The following is a 10,147-nucleotide window of genomic DNA, read 5'->3' as shown; positions in this document are numbered from 1 at the left end:
CAATAGGTATATGTATATTTTTCTGGGTTCATATATACCCAAATAAATATCCTAAACTTTTTCTGAATGACGAAAAGAACAGCAGGACTGAAAATAAATCGGGTTTCTAAAAGTCGATCACAGCTTTTGGCAGAGTTGTCAGATAGTAAATATGTTCGACTACCTTAACAAAGCTTACGTAATCTTTAAATAGCGACAACGATAAGGGGAATTAAAATACGCGAACTTCCTGTGATTACTGTATGATACTAGAGTTTCTAAAATGACGAAATATCTCAGCCCTAAACCTTACACTGAGTCACCGATTATAGGGAAAGGAGGAATAACACTGTAATAGGCATCTCTCCGCAGGTCCTCCATTGAACTGAATAAACAAATTCACGTAGTCGAAAGTTGTAGGATGCTAAAGATACATAAAAATGGAGAAAAAGCAGATATGAAACATTTGTGAAAGTGATGGCATATATAGTAATGTAACAAAATAAATAATTACACAAAATATTAAAAAAAAAAATGTAAACTAAACACTGCAGATGAAATAGCTGCACCAGTATCGCAATGGTAATACTATGACTGAAAAATATGATTAGGACAAATGAAATACACAATAATATAGATAGTAAGGTAGTCGAGCTGTGGCCTTTGAGAAAAAGAGTGAGATAGGGTTGGGGTTGGGGAGATAGGTAGGGCTGGAGGAGGGAGGGCCTTGGTGTACTGGTAAGGGTGAGAGGGAGGACTGGAGGAGGGAGACTGGGAGAGTGGTAGAGAGAGAGAGTGAGAGAGGGAGAGGTAAGAGTAGACAGCAGCAGCTCATGTCACTGTGCCGCGAGCTGAGGTGAGGGTTGTGTGCTGCTGGTGTTGGCGGCTGGGTAAGCAAACTTTGTGCTGAATTACCTCTATATTACCGTCTTTCATTTCCAGGAGATGAGAGACTTTGAGATATGAATGTGTATGGGTTATGCAGGTTGAATAATTGATGATTAGCAACTTTTATCATTGCAATATACCTGATTTTTAGCTACTATTTATAAGTATATATTTGGTTTGATATTTATTGGAAGTGTTTCGTCATTTCTTTCAAATTTTAGTGTTGTGTTGAAGATAATTTCTTTGTTCGACAGAAGACTTATATTACCTACTCCTTAACTTTCCTTATTACAAAACGGAGTGTTTCGTATGCTTAAGAATGCATTTCATGGACTCTAATTTGTATATTAATGACTTGACATAGTTTTAATAATAATAGCATTTCCATTTATAGCCATGGTATGTTAGTACAATCACCCCGAACTTTCTAAGCTTATGGAGCTGTAGGTAACAAATCTGCTTATCTACGTTGTCTTTTGCTGTGATTTAATTAATTGCACCAATGTTATGTGCACCTGTGGAGTACACGGTTGAACCACACACCCTACCTGCATCATCTGATCACATTTTCCAAAGCATCTCACCAGCATCTCTGATTCCAAGCTTCCCTAATCATATGTCTGCGTTATGTCACAAGGGAATGTCATTATATATCATGATTCTTAAGTTACTAATGATTGTTTTGTTTTAAGCATAACTTGTGCAAAGGGAAATGTAATAAGGGGATGTGTTAGGTAGTACCTCTCCACCTGCTTGTTTTGTTAAAGGTGTGTGTTGTGATGTGCCTGCCTCAGCTGTGTGTATTTGTGTGGTCTGCTTATCTAAAATATCTAGAGTTTTTAGTGCATTTATTTAATTTTCCACTTTATTTTCCACTCATGCTTATTGGAAGATTATAGCAGTGGTACTCTCATCTTTGACATACTAAAGTTTTGTTAGTGTTATTATTATACCCTCATTATTGTGGATATTTATTTGTTCATGATTGTATTAATTATTCCTTCTTGCAGAGTTACAGTATTATTTCTTTATTAGATTGTTTATTGTAGTGTCTATCAATCCATATAAACCAATAAGTTAGTTTAGTGTGTGTGTGTGTGTGTGTGTGTGTGTGTGTGTGTGTGTGTGTATATTCTAATGTAATTTTCAAGGTACTGTTGCATGCTCTCTCTCTCTCTCTCTCTCTCTCTCTCTCTCTCTCTCTCTCTCTCTCTCTCTCTCTCTCTCTCTCTCTCTCTCTCTCTCTCTCTCTCTCTCTCTCTCTCTCTCTCTCTCCACTATGTGCCATTCATTAGTGTTCAGTGTAAAATTTCTTGTACTGAAGGCTCATGAATGGTATTTTACTTTGATATCCCTTAGACATGTAACATCAGATTAGCTGCATAACTCACTCTTTTTTTTTTTTCCAGATTGGCATATTTTTGTGCAACATTTCTGCACCTCACCAATTTTATTCTTTTCCCTGTGAGAGCTAATATTATGGATCTTTACCCAGGATATATCTCATTGAAATAATGGGCGTGCATCCCTGTATTTATTTATTTACTTATTATTTATTCATCTATTTATTTGTTTATTTTATTTGTGTATGTATCTTTATTTATTACATGATTTAATTTATTGATTTTATTTATTATTATTGTTGTTATTATTATTATTATTATTATTATTATTATTATTATTATTATTGTTATTGTTATTATTATTATTATTATTATTATTACTGATATTATTTTATTCATTTATTTGTTCTATTTTATTGTATTCTTTTTAACTTTTTTATTTTATTTAATTTTTATTTATTTATTTACTTATTTATATTTATTTATTTTAATCAATTAATTAATTAATTAATTAATTAATTAATTGATTAAAATAAATAATTTAATTAATTAATTAATTAATTTATTTATTTATTTATTTTTATTTGTATTTTATTTTATTTATTTATTTTATTTACATATTTATTTATTTATTTAATTTAATTTTATTTTTATCTATTTATTTATTTATTTATTTATTATTTTATTTTTATCTATTTATTTATTTATTTATTTTATTTATTTATCTATTTTTTTTTTTTTTTTTTGAGGGCAAAACAGCACCTCATTGGATTTTTATTCTGTGTAATTTTCTGCAGGTCTAACACTGGAATGAAATACTCTCACAGGTGCTCCTTGCATGTGTGATACATATTAAAGATGCTGTCTATGTCGTGCATTTCATGTATTATGGAGAATTTCAACATTCTCATTCATGTCAGGCATTACACCTTAGCTTGACATTTTGTGGTCATTTGCATGATTTTTTTTTTTAGCTAGTTCCTTGGAAAGTTATTGATATGCACTTGTTTTGCTAGTATATTTATAATCTTTCCTATGGTTTTGTTGTGTTAAAGTTATCATTCATATTATAGCTTTCCTTTTATTTATCTTTTCTTTTCATTGTATTTCAAGCATGGCTAACATGATGGATGTGTTAAGATAATTTTGCTTTTTTTATTTGTTTATTTTTATTTGCTTGTAAAGGTGTTTATCTTTTCAGGTTTGCCACTGTTTTTATTATTTTTAGTTGAAATTAATTTTAGTTTCATATGTGAGCTTTTAGCCATTTAGTTACAGTATATTAACCATCAAGTGGCTAGTTTTCCTAGTAAGCATTTCTGCTCTTCTAAAAATGTATTATAATGTTTAGCAGCTCACATCCAAATTGTGAATAAATTGCACAAACAAAATATGAACTAAATTGGTTAACTTTTAATGGGTTAAACTGTATATAAACTAAGTATAACATAGCCACTAATGCTTCCTGCTCCCACAGTACTTCATGGCAAGCAGGGGACGGACTCGGGGTGGAGGGCGGGGGCGAGGGCGGGGGAGCAGAACGCCTGATCCCTCCTTCAGGTACACCTTGAACAGAACGGTGAGCCTACCTAAGTTAATTTTTGTCTTTTTTTTTCCATATATATATATATATATATATATATATATATATATATATATATATATATATATATATATATATATATATATATATATATATATATATATATTATCTGTTTCTCTTTAAATTTGATTATCCTCTTTTTCTTTCACCTTTTGATATGCATTCTTTGCACATATTTTCCTTTTATTTCTAGCCAAAACATTTGATTAATGTATATGTACTAGCATTATAACTGCCATTTGTAATTAGAATTTGGAATTCTATATTGTAAATGTAATTCTTTATGGTTAATTTCTGATATAGAATAGAGTTTGGTAAACATTAGAAAACTACATAAAAAAAACCATTTGCAATAGTAGTATTAGGTCTCAGTGGGTATTATAACTATTGTAGAATATGTCTATACCCCTGATGCATTAGGGCTTGGTGGGGCTTTTCTCAACCCATAAGGGAGGTAGCTACAATAGAAAAATCTGTGTCTGTCCAGCATTCCCTAATTGCTTGGTCAAACTCTCTCATGTCACTTCTCCTCCAATATTTTATATGTTTAAAGAATTGCTTTCTCACTTGCATTTTGTCCATAAATTTAACTTTTCATAAGAAACTTGTTTTTATTCAGATATAATGGTTCTAGTCCTACTCGGTGTAAGCTACTCCACAATATGTTTTGTTCGCTGTTGCACCCACATCAAAATTCTCATGAATATTCATATTGCTTATTCCATCTTGTTTTCACAATCTTCCAATATATATAATTTATCTGCAATGAATGTATTTTATGACCATAGCCTTACATTCCATGTCCACATCATTGATACATGCCTCAAAATAAGGAAAATAAATTTCTTTACTCCCATATTTGCATGCTTTCCATTTATAATTCTTTAACAGCTGTGTCTCTTATAACTTCTTCTATGGCCTCCTTTTTACCCAACATTTATTCAAAGTACAAAAAAACTCCTTCACTGCTTCAATATTTAACTTTGGAGGCAGTGATTCTGTTTTCAGTACATGATTGATTTTTGGCATATTCACTGAAATTATTATTTTTTTACTCATTAATTGATTCTACAGCTATTTGTATTTTCTATATGCATGCAAAATAGGCACATGTAAATAGGCTTATATATGTTTTCTCCAAAATGGTGAGATCTTTGTTCCTCTTTGTATTATGAATTCAAAGACTTTTTATCTCTTAATATGTGCCAGTGAAATATAGTTTAAAAGTGTCATTCCTTTTCTTCTTTCTTAAATTATTAACAAAGCTCTCTATTGTCAGACACTTTTGCAGAATTTCATGAAATTAATATGGTATAATGAGAGTCATGTTATATTAGCTTCATATTTTGTAAACCATATCTAATGTCTGAAAATTTAAGATAAATATTAGAAGCTAGAAAAAAGATATATATATATATATATATATATATATATATATATATATATATATATATATATATATATATATATATATATATATATATATATGGAGAGAGAGAGAGAGAGAGAGAGAGAGAGAGAGAGAGAGAGAGAGAGAGAGAGAGAGAGAGAGAGAGAGAGAGAGAGAATAGTTGAAAACATTTCATGTAAACCAGTGGTTTAAAGCAATGATAGTCAACCTGGGAGTGTGGTGCACCCCAGGGTGCAGGAATTTTTTCAAAGGGTACTTAGAAATACTAGAGTGGGTACATGGAGGGGTACAGTTGGCTACACTCCTGCGAGGTCCACCCAGCATTGTCAAGACTGGTGAGATTGTAACCACAAAGCACTACAAGCAGTGGGCTTTGCTCAAAGCATCCATTTGAAGGGAGGGAGAAGTAAGGAGGGGTGGGGTGGTTTGCTTGAGGTAAGAGAGATCTGATGAGGGTAGAGGGCTGCCTTTCTCACCCTTTCTCACCTCTCCCTCCCATCAATGAATGTTTCAAGTGAAGCTTACTATTTCTGGTGTTCCATGGTTACAATCTTGTCAACCTTGACAGTGCTGGATGGACCTCATGGGAGTGTGGCCAACTGTACATTATATGGACACTGTGTATAAGAGTGCACTTTATAAAAGTTATTTCAGGAAAAATTTGTCTCGTGTAAGAAAGTAATTTGAATTGGGATTGAAGTATTACAATTTTATTTAGTACAGTATTATATTAGTATATTACACTCAGGTACGACTCACATTCTACAGGTTTGATATGTGTTACTTTGTTTCATTATACATTTAGCACCTGTGTAACAGTAATTTAGGTCTGAGGAGCCATTTTCTATGAGAGGTGTTCAGTGAGTTCATGGCCTAACATAGAAGGAGGGAAGGCAGGAGCCTGCCATGGCTGGAATGCATTCATACGTGTTCCAACAAGTAATGCATGGGTTGGTATCCTTCCAACATTTTTTATTCAGTTCATCAGTGACCTTTTTTGAGTGAGGATGGCACCTTCTGCCAAGAGAAAAGCAGATCCAGAGGGATTCTTGGCTCAGTGAAGCAAAATGAAATGTGGGTTCCTTACTTCACTCCAGAAACCAATGCCAATTCTAAGCAATGGAATCATCCCTCCTCTCTGACACCACAAAAATTCAAGGTCACAAAGTCATCCCAAGTCATGGTGACATTGTTCTGGGACCTTGAAGGGATCCTCCTCATGGACTTCTTGGATCATGGTTGCACCATTAATGGACCATGCTATACTGATCTACTGGTGACGGTTTGGGCAGCTCTGCTTGAGAAATGCCGAGGGAAAATGACCTAAGATGTTCTTCTCTTGCAGGACATCGCTCATGTACATGAGAGGATGATGGCCATAAACAAAGTGGTGTCTTACAGTTTTGAATTGTTGCCCCCATCCCCCTTCCTATTCCTTCAATCTGGCACCCTCTGACTTTCACCTTTTCCCACATATGAAGATGCTGCTGTCAGGTATTTCTTTCGCTGATGACCAGAGACCAAGGAGAAGGTCATGGAGGTTTTGGAGGGATTCAACCCACCATTCTTCATGGACAGATTTTCACTGTTGAAAACGAGACTGGTTTAAGGCAATTATGTTGAAAAATAAAAAAAAAAGTAAGTTGAGTGAACCTTTGCTCAAAGTCTGGTTCTCAACCTTGTTTGCCCCATGCACCACTTTCACCATATGTCAGAATGTCATTCCCCCTCTCCTTTCCAAGATTGTCTGGCTCAAAAGTCCATTCCAAATAATATACATATAATACTGAAAATCCTTTATTTTTCCATATTAGTACATATTTGCAATTTTTTGACTCTAGGGACTAGGATTTTAAGCAAAGTGTAAGCCTTTGTAAGGGTACTTGCAGACAGACCACTTAGGGATGCCTATGTCTCTCCTTTGTGGCAGCCCTGTCTGTGGGTAATATATTTTGATCTGTACAGTTCAGGAGCTTGTGGTGAATGGTTTGATAGGCTACTTGCACCAGATAACTGATGCATACTGAATTTTGTGCCGCCCTGGGGAGCTCAAAGGCAATAAAAAGACGAACATTTTAACAGTTTGAGTTAGCCAATCTGTGGTCCCAATTGCCCCCCCCCCCTCTCAAAACCTGAAATTCTCCCCCTGAGAGGAATTCCCCCCTGATTGAGAACCCCTGCTCTATGTGAACCTTTGCTCTATTTTTACTCCTTCTGAGTTAGGCTGAAAACTTATTGAACACCCCTCATATGATGAAAAATGGAAACCTAATAATTTTATGTATATATTTTCTGTCTTACAGCTGTAGAAAATGTGAAATATTATAATTATTATCATTATTGTTATTATTTTTTTTTTGTAATTATCCTAGGAGCAACAGTACATGAATTTCTTGAAAGCTACCAGAAGGGTGCATGAACAAGTTGGGAACCACTGATTTATAGCCATCCACACTGCAGCAAAGTTGTTAGAGTTACAAAAAATCTCCCCTCTTATCTTGTGGAATATCTTTCTGTATACCATGCCAAGATCCCCCTTTTAAAAAGTGGAGCCAAGAAAAGCATTTTAACAGCATCTTTTATCGGTCATCAACTCAGATATGGAATTATATGAATATGGTATATAAAAAAAAAGTTGTAACAAAATACAGGGAGGTCCTGTCATACAAGCATCCGTTATATGAGAAATTCATGATATGAGATGTGTAAATTAGGGAGTATTTTCTTTATACGAGTGCAAAAATCCAATGATACAAGCTTCAGTCCGAGACAAATAAAATTACAAACTGTGCACCCCTCCCTTGTCCCTTACCTACTATTCATTCCTCCCTGAACTCATTGTCTCTCAGACTTCCACCCTTATGGCCTTAATGCTCTAAGCATACTCTATTATCATTTTGCCTGCCAGCACATTTACAATACAGTGCAAGTACACTGCACAGTGCTTTGTGTGACTGATTGGTGCTTGGATGTTTTGCAGTGTTACTGCAGGCGTGTTCTTTCATTTGCTCTCTTTGGTGTAATGTTGTGTATGCAATTGACCCTGTAGTATATAGAATATGCCTTATTTTGCCTCTCAAGTGTTAACTATGTCTCCCAAGTGGCCATTGAATTCCAGTGTGAGTCCTAGCAGTAAGGCTAAGTAAGCTAGAGTACTAATAACACTTGCAAAAAAGGTAAAAATTGTTAAGAGGCACAGAAGTGGTGAGCAAGTTACCCTCCCTGATGCATTAACTATGCATTGGTGAGTGTTATGCACATTTTATATGTTTAACATGAGATCATGTTCTTTGTATGTTGTTTTCTCTTTCAGGTTGCTTTATTGACAGTTCTGTAAAATAGGCACATTGGTTCCATTTGGTATCATACATTTTAGCTTGAAAACTTACCTTTGACCTAACCCCTTTTTTCCCATTAGTTATGTGCTTTGTTATACAAGAATTTGCTATACAAGCAATTCAAATGGAACCAAGCTGCTTGTATCATCAGGACCTCCCTGTAATACAAATTTATTGTGCTGTGAGTTATACAATATAACTATTATCTGTAGTGTGATGATTGTGGTAAATATAACCTTTAGGCTATGACAGTTATGTCACCTTTAGCCAAATCTTTAGAGCATTTACTTTCACAGTTTTGATCCTGTGACTTGTATATCACCAAATATTATGCATTGCTTGTAATGGATTCATGTATTAGGGTTTCTTGAATTTGATGTTCAAGTAACAAGAAAAGCATGACTGACTGGAATGATTTAAATATCATACAGGCTTGATTACTAAACAGATGTTTTATCTATAGAGACCCTAAAAGTTATTCCCAGAAGATGATAAAGGTAGATGATGAGATGATATGTAAAACAGACCTGTGAGGCAGTTCTGCAAGGACAGCAGCTATAACAGATAATTTTGTAGTAAGGGAATATATTAAAAATATATGACCAGCAAAGATCTGTTCATCAAGTACATCAGGTCCCTGCTGTACATATATAAATTCTATATGGTGATTTGCTGTAACAATGGAGGGAAATTAACACTTTCCCACCACAGCAATAGCAATATCTGATGTAAGGATTCAATATTTTGACTTTTACTTGCTTACTGCAGGAGTGTGAGTTTTTGTGCACATCATTTCCACAAACCATTATTGCTCTACTCCTTTTAGTCCATGCGTAGCTTATTGGTTTTAACTGCTGTACATACAGATGCTGTACAGTACAAATAATAAATATACCGAGTGCTTTTATACTTTACAATGATTTTCATCCAGGAACTAGATCATGATAACCCTTCAAATTCAATTGAAATTTTACCTTGTTACAAGTGTCTCAAATTTTGCAAATTATTATTCCATGTTAACTTTAAATAAATTATAAGAAATTGTATCTTACTTTGCCATGAGCATCTCTATATTTACTGATTATTATTCAAATAATTTCAAATTAAAGGGGAAGAAGAACTAATTACAGTATTTCATAACAAAATGATGAAACATCTTGCCATTCAGGGTTTTTGTTGATGTGCAGTTCAGTCAAGTTTAGTTCCACTTTGAAAGTATAATTAAAAAGACATGCTTGAGGATGATGTCATCAAGTGAGAAACTGAAATATTCAGAACAGAACACCATGGAGCTGCAAAGTGACAGGAGCAATTTTTCTGTTGCTGTGCAATAATCCACTGTGGCCTTGGTGTCAACAAATATTAATGTGTAATAGACATCCTGTACACTGCCATCATCACTTAATAATATGTACATATGTGTAAGAAGAGGAGGGGGTCAGTGATACTATCATATTTAATACATTCATGTTTCTTGCTGCTTGTATTCAATAGCCCATTGTTAATACTGAGACTGATGAGTGGTGCATTACTTAATACTAAACAGGCAGCTGACACAGATGAGTGTAGTAGGTAGGGAAGACCT

The 10,147-nt window shown here is 34.1% G+C and overlaps 1 long non-coding RNA gene across 1 annotated transcript; it reads left to right on the top strand.

Annotated features, from left to right (window-relative positions):
* Window positions 1–87: 87 nt before the first annotated feature.
* On the top strand, window positions 88–10,086 carry LOC135105531 (uncharacterized). Its single transcript, XR_010270887.1, has 3 exons — window positions 88–869; window positions 3,688–3,789; window positions 7,597–10,086. It is a non-coding gene; the product is annotated as an uncharacterized LOC135105531 (long non-coding RNA).
* Window positions 10,087–10,147: the final 61 nt, after the last annotated feature.

Source organism: Scylla paramamosain, chromosome 12 (genome assembly GCF_035594125.1).
Source record: "Scylla paramamosain isolate STU-SP2022 chromosome 12, ASM3559412v1, whole genome shotgun sequence".
NCBI lineage: Eukaryota > Metazoa > Arthropoda > Malacostraca > Decapoda > Portunidae > Scylla > Scylla paramamosain.
The sequence above is the reverse complement of the archived record's forward strand: the minus strand, read 5'-3'. Positions and strand labels throughout refer to the sequence as shown.